General features: G+C 44.9%; 1 long non-coding RNA gene across 2 annotated transcripts; it reads left to right on the top strand.

Annotated features, from left to right (window-relative positions):
* The first annotated feature begins 3412 nt into the window (after positions 1-3412).
* On the top strand, positions 3413-10912 carry LOC141728611 (uncharacterized). Of its 2 annotated transcripts, none has more exons than XR_012579744.1 (3): positions 3413-4834; positions 6337-6467; positions 7234-10912. It is a non-coding gene; the product is annotated as an uncharacterized LOC141728611 (long non-coding RNA). The 2 variants fall into 2 exon arrangements; XR_012579743.1 differs by having other exon boundaries at positions 7221-10912.
* Positions 10913-15724: the final 4812 nt, after the last annotated feature.

The raw sequence follows: 15724 nt of genomic DNA, 5'->3' as shown, positions 1-15724 counted from the left end.
GATAGGAGCAGAGCTCGGGCAGCGCAGTGGCTGCTGCTTCAACCTCACTGCCTGCCTGTGAGAAATCCATATGCTGCCATTTGTTCTTGTAGCCTGCCTTAATAAGCCACTAATGAGGAAAACAGTGTAACAAATTAATTGAGTCCACCCATGAATTAAAAAGGTTGATGATGCTACTGAGGATTTGCCCCAAGGTAACAAAGCAGAATCTTTATTTATTTGTCCCCCACAAAAAAAAAAAAAATCTGATGAACATGTATTAGTCCTTATAACTTCAGTGAAAGAGTAGCAAAAATTGCCCATCTGCACTCAGAAAATGCGTATTTTTGGGGTGGCATGACCATTCTCTCAGCTCACTCTCTTGGCTGTGTCACCATAAATTGCTGGGTGATTAAAGTCAGCTCATTTCTTACAGTGCTGTTTGGCTTTAAGGTCCTGTCTTCTGCTCTTTCATGCACTGCTACCTTGTAGCAAGGTCATATGAAACAGAGACCTTGTATAATTTCAAAACATATTGTCAGCTGGTTCAGGAGGGAGAACTCTGCATTTTTTTCCCTTATGTATGTTTTTTCTTTTCATTTTATTTCCTGATTCAATACTGCCTGTCTTCCCTTGCTCTATCTAGCTAGCATTTGCTGCTCCTGGGCTGTCTGCAAAGGAAAGCTATCAAACTCTGAAATTTAATAAAAGCCTCTTAAGTGATTTGGGACTGCGTAGGAGAAAGAGAGATCTTTAAAAGCAAACATTACTGCTAGGATGTACATGTAGCTTAATAGGATTTTCTCCTTCGAAAAGAATATGAGCTCTTAATAAGCATCTTCTGTGAATCTGATTTCTCAATAAGACATTCTGAGATTAAGGGAGAATGCAAAGATTTTATTTATTTAGGTATACATCGAAACGCATTTTGTGTGTTTTCAGTGAAAGCTGCGTCAAAAGATATGTCACATCTTAACAATATTGAGCTGGGGTTGTAATTTTTCAGCAATTTATTTCTGAACACCATTTCCTCATCCTCTCTGCTGTTTTGTCTGTAATCTGCTTTTGCCTTTACCCAGTCTCTCAAAATTTCTTTCATCATCCTTCTCCCATTTTTTTTTTTTTTAATTCTCCCAGACCAGGCTGCTTCTTTCTGCAGGATGACTGAGAGGAGTGTGAAAATGAGTCGCCCAAGTCTTACTCACAGTTTCCTCTGTGTTTGCCCTGCATTACTGGGACAGACCAAAGCTGTACAGATGAAAAGAAGCCCACAAGCTACTCTGAGTAAGCTTCTGTTTAGGATTCTTTAGTGCCATACATTTTTTTTTCCTAAAACAGGATGCTCTAAACCAGCATCCCCTGTAAAAGATAAGCAATGTAATTATAGCAACAAGATAAAAGCAGAAATGGCTCTCAGACAAAACCTCTGACTATTAGATCAGAAGTGATGTGAAAGGACACCCACTGAGGAAAAAGGAACTTGGCACTGATAACATGAGGTACTACCAGACAGACCTCAGAATATCATTTCCTTTCTCCTTTTTTTTCAAAAATAAAAAGCCCAGAAGCTCATATCAAAAGGGCTCATGGGTCTGTATGGCAGGTGTTTCTTTCCCTTTTTAGGTCCTCCTTGAATCCAGACCTGATCATGTTCTGCTATTGCGTAGATGAAGTGTACAAGAATAGTGAAAAATGCCATATTTTAAAATACAATTACTGCAGCATGTCAGGACTAGAAAGAATGGCAAGGAATATCAGAAGGGTCTTGACACAGCAAGATAACTGGGCAACATTATGGCAAACGAAATGGAGTGTAAAATCTCCAGGAGGCAGCGCAGAATGGAAGAAATAATTGACTGTAGTCACTCTGAGGAAAGAATATATTGGAATCATCAAGGGAAATGAAACGAAAGTGGCTGGTGAGTGCTGATCCAAAAGTAGTTGGAGAGTTGCTAAATGGTGAATGGAAAGTGTTACTGGATAAGGCTGACACAATGATGTAAATGAACGATATGATTGACCTTTAGATGCGTACATACATGCGGACTTTGCAAATAATGTAGCAGGAAACACAAGAAAGTTCAAGAAGGCTGGAGAAAATGCAGAGGCATGGACAGGCTTGCAAAGAGACTGAAAACATCAAAATCACTGGTCCTAGAGTGAATATAACAGTGAGAGAAAAGAGAGAAGAGGCCTAGGAGAGCTCAAATTTATTTGCCCTCAAGCCTAAATACACTAAAAGGGAGCACTCTGAAAGTTAAAACTAAGTTGAGAAAATCCCTAAGTCATCACGCAGCTCATCTTGAGCAACCATCTGCCTTGTGGGTAACCCAGAGTTTTCTTGCTGAGGGCTGTGTGGTCCACATGCTAACATCAGTGAAGCAGCTGCTGTGCAGGGGTTCAGAGGTCCCCCCTCACCTGTGTGACAGCCGCCACCCCAGCCGTGCATCCCGTGGGCCAGGGCACTGTATTGGTCCTGCTGCAGTCCGGGGCAGTGCTGGGCTCTCCTGGAGGAGCCAGGGCAGCCTCAGCCTGCAGGCGGAGCTCAGCACGCTGCAGGTTTGTGACAACAGAGCCTGAAGGACAGTCAGCATGTGAGTGCTGAGTTCTCTTTCACTGGGGGGCAGCCCCTGCTCTGGGACCTGGATGCGCCAGTGCCTCTGAGGTGGCTTGGGTGCAGGTGACACCACTGAAGCCACACTGCGAGTCAGCCAGCAAGTCTTGGAGCTGGATGAATGCAGCAGAACTGATTACTTCTCCAACAACTGCCAGCAGTGTCACATGGGAAGTAAATTTGTTGCTCATTTTTTTTGTTGAGCAAACTAAACCCATGGCACAACCCCACAGCAGGGACAAGGCAGGCTGTGACCTCCTCAGCTCAGAGGGGTTGCAGGAGTGCAGCAGGGTGGAGACACTCCATGCTCTGGTGGCTGGGGAAGCTCTGGCACTGGTTACTTCTTCTTAGCACTGAAATCAGCCTCTTTTTCTCAGCCTGCATTTCAAGATGTGGAGCGACATTAGAAAAGGGAAGGGAAGGGAAGGGAAGGGAAGGGAAGGGAAGGGAAGGGAAGGGAAGGGAAGGGAAGGGAAGGGAAGGGAAGGGAAGGGAAGGGAAGGGAAGGGAAGGGAAGGGAAGGGAAGGGAAGGGAAGGGAAGGGAAGGGAAGGGAAGGGAAGGGAAGGGAAGGGAAGGGAAGGGAAGGGAAGGGAAGGGAGAAGGGAGAAAGAAAGGAGAAAAGAGGAGAGGGAAGGGGAGATGAGGGAAGAAAAGAACAGGGAAGGAGAAAGGGAGAGGAGAGGAGAGGAGAGGAGAGGAGAGGAGAGGAGAGGAGAGGAGAGGAGAGGAGAGGAGAGGAGAGGAGAGGAGAGGAGAGGAGAGGAGAGGAGAGGAGAGGAGAGGAGAGGAGAGGAGAGGAGAGGAGAGGAGAGGAGAGGAGAGGGAAAAAGCTTATGTCCTAGTCTCCACCATAAAAAATAGAAATAGACCAAGGGGATGCTTCAGTGTCACCACAGGGCTTAGGAGAAGCAGGTTGTTCTCCCAAACTTCCAGCAATATCTAAGACACATGCCAGTTCCTACCAGGAATTTTGTGAAGACCACATTTTAGGGTATGATCTTGATCCTCTTTGACATGAGTATGTCCATGACACCAAGCTGGATATTTTTCTTTGCATTGGGCTCCAGTCTCCCAGTTTTCACAGCAAGGGAGGCAGGATAACCTCTGCTGGGTTCCACTCTCCCTTTTCAAGTTCAAAAGAGATGGGAGCCACTCTTGTACCCCAGGGATGCCCCAGCAGACCTGGAGCACGGTCTGTTCTGATGAAGTTTGGGATAGGATGGCACTTGAACATGGCACGAGCTGGATGCTGCCTGCTGCAGTTGCACTCAGACTCCTGCAAGCAGCCAAGCCCTCACAGTGTGAGCCAGCCAGCACACAGAGCACTGCCCAGGGTGGGCAGGGCAGTGTGGGCCCCACCACGGCAGCCACTGCCCCCAAGGGCACCACCTCTGCTCCTGGGCACCTCCTCAGCACAGAGCTGCTGCTGGAGCTCTCAGAGCTGCGTCAGTGCACAGAGAGAAATGCAGTGAGATGTTGGATGGTGCCACCCAGCTCCTGGCTAAGGATCAAGGCTAGGGAGAGGCACCACGCTGATGGGCAGCATGCAGGGGCCAGGTGCCCCCCCAGACACACGTCCCAAAGCATGCACCATACAGTGCTCAGGCAGTGCTGTGGAAGGAAGGGGGAGGACAAAATCTGTGCCACCTGCTGCTCAGCAGATCTGCCACCTTGCAGTTTTCTAACCAGTTTTGCTATCTGCCTCCCTCTTGAGAAGTCACCTCCCTGCCTGCTTTTTCCATCACACATATTCCACTCCCTGATGCAATTAACCTGCTGGTCTCCATTTCACAGGCTTCAGAAGCATTAAAGCCTTAGAGCAGTTGCCTTAATATCAGTGAAAACATTTCCAAAAGTGAGAACTATTCAAGTAAAGAAGAGTTTACCTATAATTTGCAGCAATTTCTCTCATTTCAGTTCTGGACTGTGCAGCTTTTTGAGCCAAAAAGTTTAGGTGCTTTATATGCAAGATTGTTGCATTTTCCTAAAGCAATGAATGATTCATTCCAGTCGTGACTGAAAAGCTTAGGACTTGCCTACAGTTGGAAATTTATCAAAATAGTTATTCTGGAAGAAGTCTTGGGGTAGCGGCTCTTCTTCTGGAATTGAAATGCCCACACAGTGTTGGATAACACCGTTGTCATTCTGGAAGAGCTGCTCTGCTACATTTGCAAGTGTTGACCCTGGTGTCAGAGGCTGCCAAGCAGGTTATCCTTGCTGTGGGATTTAAGACGAGGAGGTAAGAAAGGGTTTGTTTTGGTGTCTGAGATCTTTTCTGCAAGTGTGTTTCTGAGAGACCCATAAAATGAAATGGGTGGGAACAACATAGCAGATTATTAGCACCAGTCTTCCCCACCAAACTGGAGGCGTAGAAGTGCAGTAGAACTTATTTTATGACCTAATTTCTAGTTTAAGTTTTTCATCAGAGATTGCCTGGGAGATAAGGACACATTGCTATATTTTAGTAATATTTCTTCCTAGTTTCATGTTACAGTTGCCAGCAGAGAAAAAGTTTTGGTTTGGCCCTTGCTACTTATTAGAACTTATTTCGCCATATTCCCAGCCAAATGGATACAGGTACAAGAGGCCAATGTTCTGCTTCCCTGGGAATGTGAAAGCTGGCAAGTGCCTCAGATGCTTTATTTTTCCACAGTGCTACTGAGGGACAGAATCCAAACCTAGCCAGGATTGTGTTCCCTGCATGTGTGAGGTCCACTTGTGCTGATGTGAATCCAGAGGTCTGCTGTCCAGCTGCACCCTGTACTACATGACACTGATCTTCAGGAGCACCAGATTCCTCATGGGGACTTCCACTGGGCTAGATGTGGGCGGCACACACAAAATGATGCTCCAGGAAAAAATGGGGGCAGCAGCCCCATACATGAGGGTAGTGCCTCCAGTGCCCTGCCTCCCAGCAATGTGTAAGGCTCCTGGTGTTACACCTGCCAAAACAGGAGGCACTACATTCAGTGGGAAGTAGTTTTGACTAAATTTTTGTGTTTGAAGCCTGTGTGTGTGCAACAGTAATTTCTGGTTTTGTTAATGCCTGAAGATGCAGCTGCCAGGCAGCTTCTACTGTTAAAAGAAGTCTTGCCCTGTGGAAGAAAAGTCTTCAAAACTATAAAGAAAGGGAGGTTCAGAATTCCTGGTATTTCTACATTTAAAATGAACAATAATTAAAAAAACAAAATAAATATTTTAATAAATAATTTAAAAAACCCAAAGAAATAAAATAATAAAAGTGCCAGAAGGCACAATTGCTAGCTTTTGCAGCCCCTTGCATTGACTTCTAAAAGTCAGTAGTGGCCAGCAGTGCCATGGCCAAACCAAGTCTCTAAGGGAGCTCCATTTCCATTTGGTGGATACACTGGAGCTGACACTGAGTGGAGAAGGTATGAGAAAGAAATAAACTACTTTACTACCTGTGCCATAGCCTTTATTGTTGGTTTTTAAAACCATTCCCATGGCCTAATATATGCCATAAAACATAACATAAACAAATATAAACAGCAATGCACAGGCAGAATTTAAGACCACCCACAAACGGTTCATTTTCAGGCACTGTAAACTGGCAAGAACACATTAAATTCTATGCATATTGCTGGAAAAATATAACTGGGAAGGGTGCCTAGAACATCTCACATGTTTCTGCCCCAAGACAAACGTATTCTGGGCAAAGATTACCAAAGTAATGACTAAGGATTACATCCATGCTTGGAAGAACTGTTATCTGTCCTCCAGGGTGGCAACAGGGAAAGGAAATCTCCATGAAGAGAGAAGGGAGTGCTCTGACATTTTCTGCTCCAAAGGTATCACATGAGAGGCATGAAGATCAGAAAAAGCCTCCAAGCACAGACTCAAAGGATCACATGGTGAGTCAGAAGGGACCCATCAGGATTTTAAATCTATTTCCTGGCCTTGCACGCAGCACCCCAAGAATCACACCAAGTTCCCGAGACCATTGTTCAAATCTATTGGAATATGAATCCCAATATTACCAGTTAGATTGTGCCTGGGCCAGTCTGACCCTGGCTGCTGGGCCAAAGGCGGCAGCTGTGGTGTATCACCCCAGAGACACCTTTAGCTTGCTGGTGGTTGCAGCTGGGCAGCCGAACAAGTCCAGGCTTGTTAGGAACTCCATTTACCTCAGGAAGAAGGCTTCAGGCGAATGGTGAGGAGGAAAAGAAGATGGATTCTGCTGGAGGGTTACATATCCAGAGCTTTATTCCATGTTCACACAGGTCTGAATTCTGGCAACAGCTCCAACAGAAACGCGACCGCATGGTCTGATTCACCTTTTAAGCTCCCGGGGCAGGGGGAGGGAAGGGGCAGGTGAGCCACCAACCAGGTGGGAGGGCGGGGTCTCAGGGGAGGATGACACCTAGACAGGCCAACGACCTCTGGGCCTGAGGGGCATCCTTTGAAAGTGACGAACCACATGACGCCTTGCTGGAATGTTAAAACTGATTGACAGCCCAGCAAGGGGCGAGGGGGGAAGGGGAAGAGGGGTATTGGCACACCTGGGGAAGGGACCCGGAAGTTTAAAACACACCACAACACAAATCCTTCTTGAACTCTGTCAGGCTTGGTGCAGTGACCACTGTGTGTTTCTCTGATTTCTCAAGGTCTCTCTTGCAGGGCCTCTCTGCTCTTGAAGAGGTCGGCAGCTCCTCCCAATTTAGTGTTGGAGGCAAACTTACCTAGTTATTTCTTCAAGTCCTGTGTCCAAGTTGTTAATGAAGGTGTTGAAGAGAGCTGGGCCAAGGATGGAGCCCTGCAGAAACCCACCTGTGTCTGTCTGCCCATCTGATGTCACTCCATTCACCATAGCTCTCTGTGCCTGACTGGTGAGCCTGTTGCTCCCACACCATGTAACCAGTTTGTGCTGGACATTTTTCCAGAAGGATCTTGTGAGAGACAGTATAAAGCTCTTTGCTGAAATCCAAAAAGATTACTTCAACTGGCTTTCCTAGATCAGCTAGGTGAGCTTTCTTGTCATAGAAGGAAATTAGGTTTGACAAGCAGGATTTCCCTTCATGACATTGTGCTGGCTGTGGCTAATGATTGCACTGCCCTCCAGGTGTTTTTCTATCTCCCAGAAAAGTCTTTTCCAAGATTTTAACAGGTACTGAAGTGAGACTGATGGGTGTGTAGTTTCCAGGGTCCTCCTTCTTGCCCTTCTTGACAACTGGGACAACATTTGTTAGCTTTCAGTCAGCTGGGACCTCTGCAGATTCCTGAGACTGTTCAAAAATCATCAAGAGAGGCTTTGGGATGACATCAGCTAGTGCTTTAAGGATTCTTGGATGAACCCATCAGGCCCCATAGACCTGTAGGTGTCCAGCTGGAAGAGCAGATCCTTCACGTTTTCAGAGTCAGCTGGGAGTTGATCATTCTTGCAGTCATGGTCCTCCAGCTCAGGGCACTGAGACCCCCTTGGTCTGTCATCCAAGTTGAGAACAGAAGCAAAAAATGCATTAAACACATCTGCTGTGTCCCTGTTTGTGAGGTGACTGTCCTCATCTTGATGTTATTGTTGCACTGCCTATTGCCATTAATATATTTGAAAAATATATTTATTAATATGGACCTGTTCCATAGAGTTGTCATCTAGATTTTTTAGGAATCTTCTGACTTGGGTTGTAGCAGCTGTGTAGGTGCTCCCAGCTGCAAGTTGAAATCTCCTACAAGGACAAGGGCAGTTGACTTGGCAGTGTCCCTTAGTTGCTCAAAGAATAATTCATTGGTGTCATCATCCTGGCTAGGAGGTCTGTAGTCAGTTCCCACGATGACATCCACATTACTTGTTTGTCCCTTGGTTCTTCCCAGAGGTTCTCAGCTGTGCCATTGGCAACTGTGAGCTCCATACATTCTAACCCTTCTATTAGACACAATGCCAGCCCTCCCCCTGTTGCCCATCCCTCCTGAAGAGCCTGGACCATCCAACAGGGCACTCCAGACACAGTACTCATCCCACCAGGTGTCACACTAGCGATGCCAAATGTCAGGAACTGGGCCAAAGCCTCAACCTCCCCCTCTTTGCTCCTCATGCCGGGTGCATTAGCAGAAAAACACCTCAGGTGTGGTACATTGCAGCCAACACTCTGTGGGGCAGATTGAGGCATGCTATTAGTGCTCTTTTCCTTAAGTTCTGTGGATGGCACACCATCCCACTGCTATCACTGGCAAGCCTGGTTTTGTCCCTTTTTGTCCAAGCTAGTTCAAAGCTTCATCAATGAGCACTGTTAGCCACTATGCTGGGACTCTTCATGCCCACTGGGAAAGGTGCAAGCTTCTGACTCCAGCCCTCATGGGGGCAATTCTGTGAGGCAGAGAGTGGGGCTGGGGGTCAGATTGGCTCCATCTCCCTCTGAGCATCCACAGCAGCAGTACTATTGCAGTACATGCAAGGCTTGCACAAAGCATGCCATGATTAATAATGGCAGCAGGAAGATTCTGTACCTGCAACACAGAAGCTCAAGTGAAACCAAAATTCTGCCTTTTCCAGAGCCTGCATCCTCAGGTGCTGAGCACTGTCCATTTCTTCATAGCAGCTCAAAGTAGCCCTGATGTTCTGAGCTGCTGCCTTTTCTGCAAAGTGTAATTACTTTCTGTCCCCTCTGTCCCATGAGGGCTGACAGCACAGCTGCAGCATTTAAAATACAGAGCTGAGCCTGGCCTGCAAACCAAGGGCCTAATGCAGTTCAGGAGTACTCAGGGAAAACTGTGTCCATTTTAATGAGACATCATGGTTAGATTCATTTATGGGATTCTTTAACAGCCACGCTGCAGAAAGCACTTTTAGTCCTGCTCTGTTGTAGGGTCCCAGGAGTGTCTACTGCATGTCATGAGGAAAACATGCCTTCCCAATGGATGAAGGCTGGGGGGGGTCCTATTTTCAAGATATATTTCAGCTGATTTGACTTGTCTGTAAGTCAGATACAAGCACGGTGAGAGAAAATTCACGAGAGAAAATGAGATGCAGTTCACCTGTACATTGTAAAAATGGAGTTTTATTATGCAAGTGCTCATTCCAGGAGCTGAGTATTGGAGATATTACTTTCCTAATCACCACTATTCTCTGTGTACTCTCCTTCAGAGCATTGCATTCCCTAGAAAACTGATGCTGGCTCGTGAATAGTCAGTCACTTGTTACCTCCTTGTCCTCCTGCCTGGAGGAAGGAAAGGAGGAAGATGCCCCAAGGATTCCTTTTTATTTCGGGAAAATGGTAGCTTGCAAATGGAAATGATGATTTTTTTGTTTTTTAATCCTTCAGGAGACTCCAATCAGAAAATACTTTAAAAAGCAGCCTAGTACAAACTTGCCTGCAGAGGTTAGGAGTGGGACATATACAGGCTGATGCAGGTTTTTAGCAACAGCCAGGGATTCACCAGGTTTCAGGAGAAGATCATGCGATCTGGGGGACATCCCTGGCTGTACACTGAGAAAAACCAATTTTGGCTTACCAGAAGTGTGGGATGGAGAATTAAAAGGAGATGAAGGTGCTCAGAAGGATGGCCCATGCCATCAGCGTCAAAAGGCTGGTCAGCCAACACGGTGAGAGGGCACAGGGTAAGTGTTGATGGAGGGGATTGGGCAGGTCCTGGCCTCTCCCTGGGGACCCTGGGTCGTGCATTCTGGCCCACAGAGGCACAGCACTGGGGCCACTTTTAAGTGGCAGGCTGGGAGAGAGGGGCATCACTGCTCCTTGCCAGGAGCAAGACTAAATGGCCACTAGCTGCTTCCAACGTGTTGCAAAGCACTTGGCTCTGGGAGTTATTATTTACCTCCAATGCACACTTTTATTTGCATTTTCTGCAGAGCTAGCTTGTTGATATGTGGGAAGATTATTTTCTTTTGGTTTGCAGCTGGTATACCTGGAGGTTTAACAGCAATTTATTTTGGCAATCCAATAACCAAATACTGAAGCTTTTATGTTTGTTATGTTAACAAGTTGTGATGTTTGTTTCAGATTAAGGCTTATATTTTCTATAGCTCAGCATGAAGTTTGCTGCATGAAAAATTTTTAAAAATTTATGAAAAATTTTTAAAAAGCCATCAGCTTTCAGTTCTCTGTTTACATATCTCTCTTTCAATCATTTGTTAAAGTGCTATTAGAAAATAGGAAGTTGTATAAAAGAACTTGGATCTCTTTATTGTAAATGTGCTAAATGGGATTGCTAACTCAATGAACCTTTAAAATATATTTATTAACCCATTTACCTTTCTGTGTGCTTTATATTCAGACTGTTATCTGTAAGGACATAAACTCTCCCTTTAAGAGGGAGAGAGTAACAGATTCAATTGTATTAAATGGTAGCAGATGTTGTTTTTCTCAAAGAAATTAATTTAAATAAATTGTAAAGAAACCTGAAGAAAGAATTGGGGAACTGAACCTATGCTTCTTGTAGAAAAATATTTGTGGCACTTGTATTCTGGAAACATGGTCTATTATAAAATAATTGAAAACTCCAGTTTCTGTTGTAAAGGGTCAATTTTTAATAAGAATAGATTTCCTGGTGATGTACCCAACAGCCTGAAGAACAATTGAAAATTAAGTCATTTTCCCAACCTGCAGAGAGTCCTGCTTGAATCTCAGAGGCCATTTGCTGTCAGATGACTTTCAAAAACTTTTAAATCTATCTTTGACATTGCAAGGGAAAAAATATGATTGCCCCAAGCACTCAGCCATAGCTTTATCAGCAGGCTGAAGACTGCATTTCCTTAGCAGAACTTTTCTCACTGAACAACTAATATATCTTTCAATGGCATCTGCACAGATACAACCTGTGGTGGCTTTGTCGAGATGTCACATCTGCTCAGGTGAATATTCATCAGGCTCCAATTTTCCTATGCTCGTCTGGTCTCAAACTGCAACGATTGCTTTTTTTTAATGTCTGAAATGTGTTTTCACAAGGTTGCGTGCAACCTAGAAGAGTGGCAGCTCTTTGTACTGTCAGCTCTTCCTTCTCCTATCCCATGGCTGCCAAGAATCTCAAATACAACTGCACCTCCAGTGCAACAAGAAACAAAGAAAAGAACAACATGGTCTGTGGGTCATATAAGAGTGGAGCAAGGGCAGCAAGTCAAAACAATGAAGGTATAGGCTGATTTTTTTTTTTTGCTTTCCACCATTGCTCCTATAATTTAACCTGACATCCAACCTGACAAAAAAGAAAAAGCAGAAGAATTGTGTGGTTGAGGAAAAGCATATAGAGGAGTTTTCTCAATTCACAAGAGATCTAGTAACCCACCTATACAGCAAAAAGGATAAAGATCCCATCATCCTGGGATCCAGATCCCTGATAGTGGGCTGCTTCTGGTCTGTGCCATGGTGCTTACTGCCTGGCATATCTCTGTTTATTCACTTTAAAAGTCTCATCACCCTAAGCAGAAGCAGAGTGCACTCCAGGAATATCCTCTCTGTTACTGCTAAACCAGACTGATGAGAAATTCAGTCCTTCTCACCTAAGATCACTTTCCTATCCTCTTATCCGTACAGGCAGATCCAGTCTGTAAGCTCAGCCGTGTCAGCTTAGCAGTTCCTTCTTAGTATCAGCACTTGTCAGGGAAATGGAAACTGCAGATTTCCCAGTGCTCAGCACATAAAAGGATCCTCTGGTCCCTCACTTAGGTGCCTCAGAGGACCCTCAAGCTAACCTCCATGGTCACCACCAGTGGACTCTTCTGCTGGGACTGAGTAAATCACTGAGAGCTCCCTATAGGGGGAAAGCAGCCCAAACCCTGCTAATCAAGCATCCAGTAAATTCAGCTCGCAATCTTCTTGTCTCAGCTGCTCAGGAATAGAGGACTACAAGGAGCATCGCTTGGGTCCCGTTAGGGGCACAGCTGGCAGGAAATATCTCATTGGCTCTGATAACCCGATGGTGCAATGGATCAGCTTGGGACACTTCAGGCCTTTGGAGCATGTAAAGCCCTGGATAACTCTGTTTATTGTGTATTAGTAGCAGATCTAAACAATGGGGAAAGAAGTTAGGGATGTAGTTACTGTTTCAGAAAAGCAATATATTTAACAACTTTGTCCAGAAATATGTGGGGTAGCATGAAATTGTGAATTGCCATTTATTTTTCCAAATATTTTGAATACAGACCATCAGAACAGCTTTACAGTTAGGCAGAAGTTTAAATGCATTTTATTATGTGTGATAATAAAGATATCTCTTTAGCATCCTGTAATGTATTCAGAAGAGATAGCCTCAGCCTTGACTTTCCTTCCAGCAGCACATCCTTCCCTAACGGCATATTCTCTTTGTTCACATTTTAGAGCTGAAGTGCTTAGCCGCAGAGACCACTAGAAACAGCCTCAATCATAAGGAGAAAGCAATAAACAGGCTCAAGGATTTGAATGGAGAGAAAGAGGCCAAAAGAAAAAAAATCTTTTAGTACAGTTGAAAATAGGTTTACTGCTTTCTTCTCCTTGAAACTGGATTGTCACATTTCAGATGCATTTTCAGACCCATTTCTCATGGTGTTTTTCAGTCTTCTGGCCAGAAAATATGCCTCAGCTTCAAGGTAAAGTCTTGGACGCAATATATATCTCATGCAATGCAAGGTAATCTATTTTGTTCTCTGGTTACTGCAATTCAGGTTTGTTAAAAGAGAGGAAAAACAGTATCCTCAACCTAATCTGGATGCCTAGTATCTGATTTCATAAGCTTGTCCCTCAAAAGCTCAGCTCAAAAGATCTCCTCCAGCAAAGTCTAGCTTTAAATATGTGGGTGGTCCTAGTGAGTTCAGCAGAAGTCCCACAGGCTTCAGCAGCAACTTCTACCAGTTGTGGGATTAAGGCCTTGATGTGCATTCTGTGTTACATACTGCAGTGCCACTACATGCTGCTGAAAGTTATCAATTGCACCATTTTCAAGCAGAGACCTGAGGAACAAGCACCTGGCCAGACCCCTCGTGGAAGAACACAGTGGTCTCCAAGTCAGTAGTGCTGCACAGACTCCTCAGAATTTTTCAGTTGTGGGTTGTTCTGCACATGCACAACAATGAATTGGTTCTTAGCTCTAAAAAATGCAATGTTCTTACAAAAAAAGAAGAAAAAGAAAAGAAACAAAATCTCAGGATTTCTGGAAGTTTATCAAAGCCTGTAGTATTTTTGGAGTGCAAGAGTCTGGTGATCACACTGTGTGGCTTTGCTGATGTTCCCTAGGTGGTGTGATGAGAGCTGGCTTTGTGCTAGAGGGTGAAAGCAGCATGGAAATTATGGCAATCTAATCTGTATCTGCATGGAAATGCATGAAGGGGTTGCCCTGGGCTGAGCTCCTGCCTTGCTGCCTGCCCTACGGGCTTCCCCTGCTACAGGCAGAGCTGGGCAGGTTGAGTGGAGGAGGCAGTAACCCTGCAGCCATACCCACTGCCAGCCCACATCTCTTGGAGCAGGGAGCCCTTCCATACTGGTTTCCCTGGAGGCCCTGTCCCAACTTGACCTTTTCTCCTTCTTCTCCTAAGAGATGCAGCCTACTAGGCCCCAGGAGGAGATGGTGTTGATCAAAGGTGTGGGAGATGGGAAAAACAGTGCCCTTTTGCTCCCTGAGCACCTGAAATTCCTTTCAGCACCTCGTCACTGCAATGGTTCCCCTGAAACACCTTGCACACATGTGCCTTTTGCGTTTCCACAATCTCTCTGACCCCTTTTTGCCCAAGCTTCACCACAGAGAGTCCTCTGACTCTCCTTTAGATCTTTTACTACCCTTACCATTATTCCTAGGTTCTGTTTCATTTTAGCACTGGCATCAAACTGCATTTTATTACTCTGTGAAGGGCTGTGTCTGGCTAGGTAAAATCAGTTATTTGCACTGCCTGAGAAGAAACACTCTGCAAATAAGTAGCTCTTCGTGATTTTCAACCCAGATGGTTCTGCACTGAGTCTAGGACTCAGTGCTCAGCGTGGTCCTCAGTCAAAGGCAATTTTTGCTTCAGACAGGAAAGCAAAAATTCAGTACAGCCTCCATGTTAATCTATAAATCAGCCCAGGTTTAGAGAGAGCCTTATGGACCATTAAATCCACTAGGCTGCTGATCTAGATAAATGTATAATTTTATAGCACTTTCAAACAAGATGAGGTTTGTCTGTTTTGCCTATGATCCTCTTGTACAGCTTCAGCAGTAACATAAAGTCCCAAACTCATGAAAGCTGTCGCTGAAGGAATGGCCTGATGCCAGCTTATACCATCTGAGACAAGCTCTGTCCTGTACATATAATAGCAATTAGAGTGCGGGGTGCGCCGTACATCTGACAAACTGAGCCATGGCATAATCAATAAACTTAATTACCTATCACAGCCTGCCCACAGAGTATACAATTTTAATTCAATTATAACTCCCAAAAAATGATACATAGCAGAGCAGATATATTTATCACTGAGGTCTAAATCAGCTGTGCGTGTCAAGGCTGACACTTAAAAATGAAGACGTTTATAGTTTCTGGAGCCCAAAGAAACCCACATTAAAAAGCACATTCTTCTCAAAATAACTAAAAATGATGTGTCACTGATGGAGGATTCTTTGCCCAAAAAATGAGTCCAGAATCACAGTAAGCAGCACATTGCCTCCCCAAAGCCCTGAGCATAAAAATTAGAGAGAGGAGGACTCACAGGATCATCTCCAATGAAGCAGCCAACAGATTCCTCTCTGCCTCCACTGCCCTGGCATCCAAGATGCAGCAAGTCAGGAAGATGCCTTCTGGTCCAGTGGGGACAGAAACAGTCCCCAGCCTGCCTAGCACAGCATTAAAACCAAGAAACCTTGGTAACAGCTATACCAAGTGCAAAAACTTTCCACATGTGTTCTCATATGGGAGTTCCTGAGTTTCAACTTTAGGGACCTCATTCATCTGTAAATCTTCCCCTGCAGATAAGACAGATTCAACAACAGCCCCAGTTTTTAATTTTAGTGTAGCCTTTTCTGTGAAGTGTGATTTAGGCAGTCCCTTTTATTTCCCTGTCTTTCTCTCAATGAACCTCAGGAAGAGCTTTTGCTGCTTTCCACATGACTCTGAGGTTGGGGTAGGTACTCTTGCTCCAAATATGTCTTTCCTATGACAAACACACCAGGATGTTACAACCTGAGGAGTTGAAAATGACTAGCTGACAAGAAACATAAA

This window comes from Zonotrichia albicollis, chromosome 3 (genome assembly GCF_047830755.1).
Source record: "Zonotrichia albicollis isolate bZonAlb1 chromosome 3, bZonAlb1.hap1, whole genome shotgun sequence".
Taxonomy (NCBI): Eukaryota; Metazoa; Chordata; class Aves; order Passeriformes; family Passerellidae; genus Zonotrichia; species Zonotrichia albicollis.
Note: the sequence above shows the minus strand (reverse complement) of the source record. Positions and strands in the feature narration are given on the sequence as shown.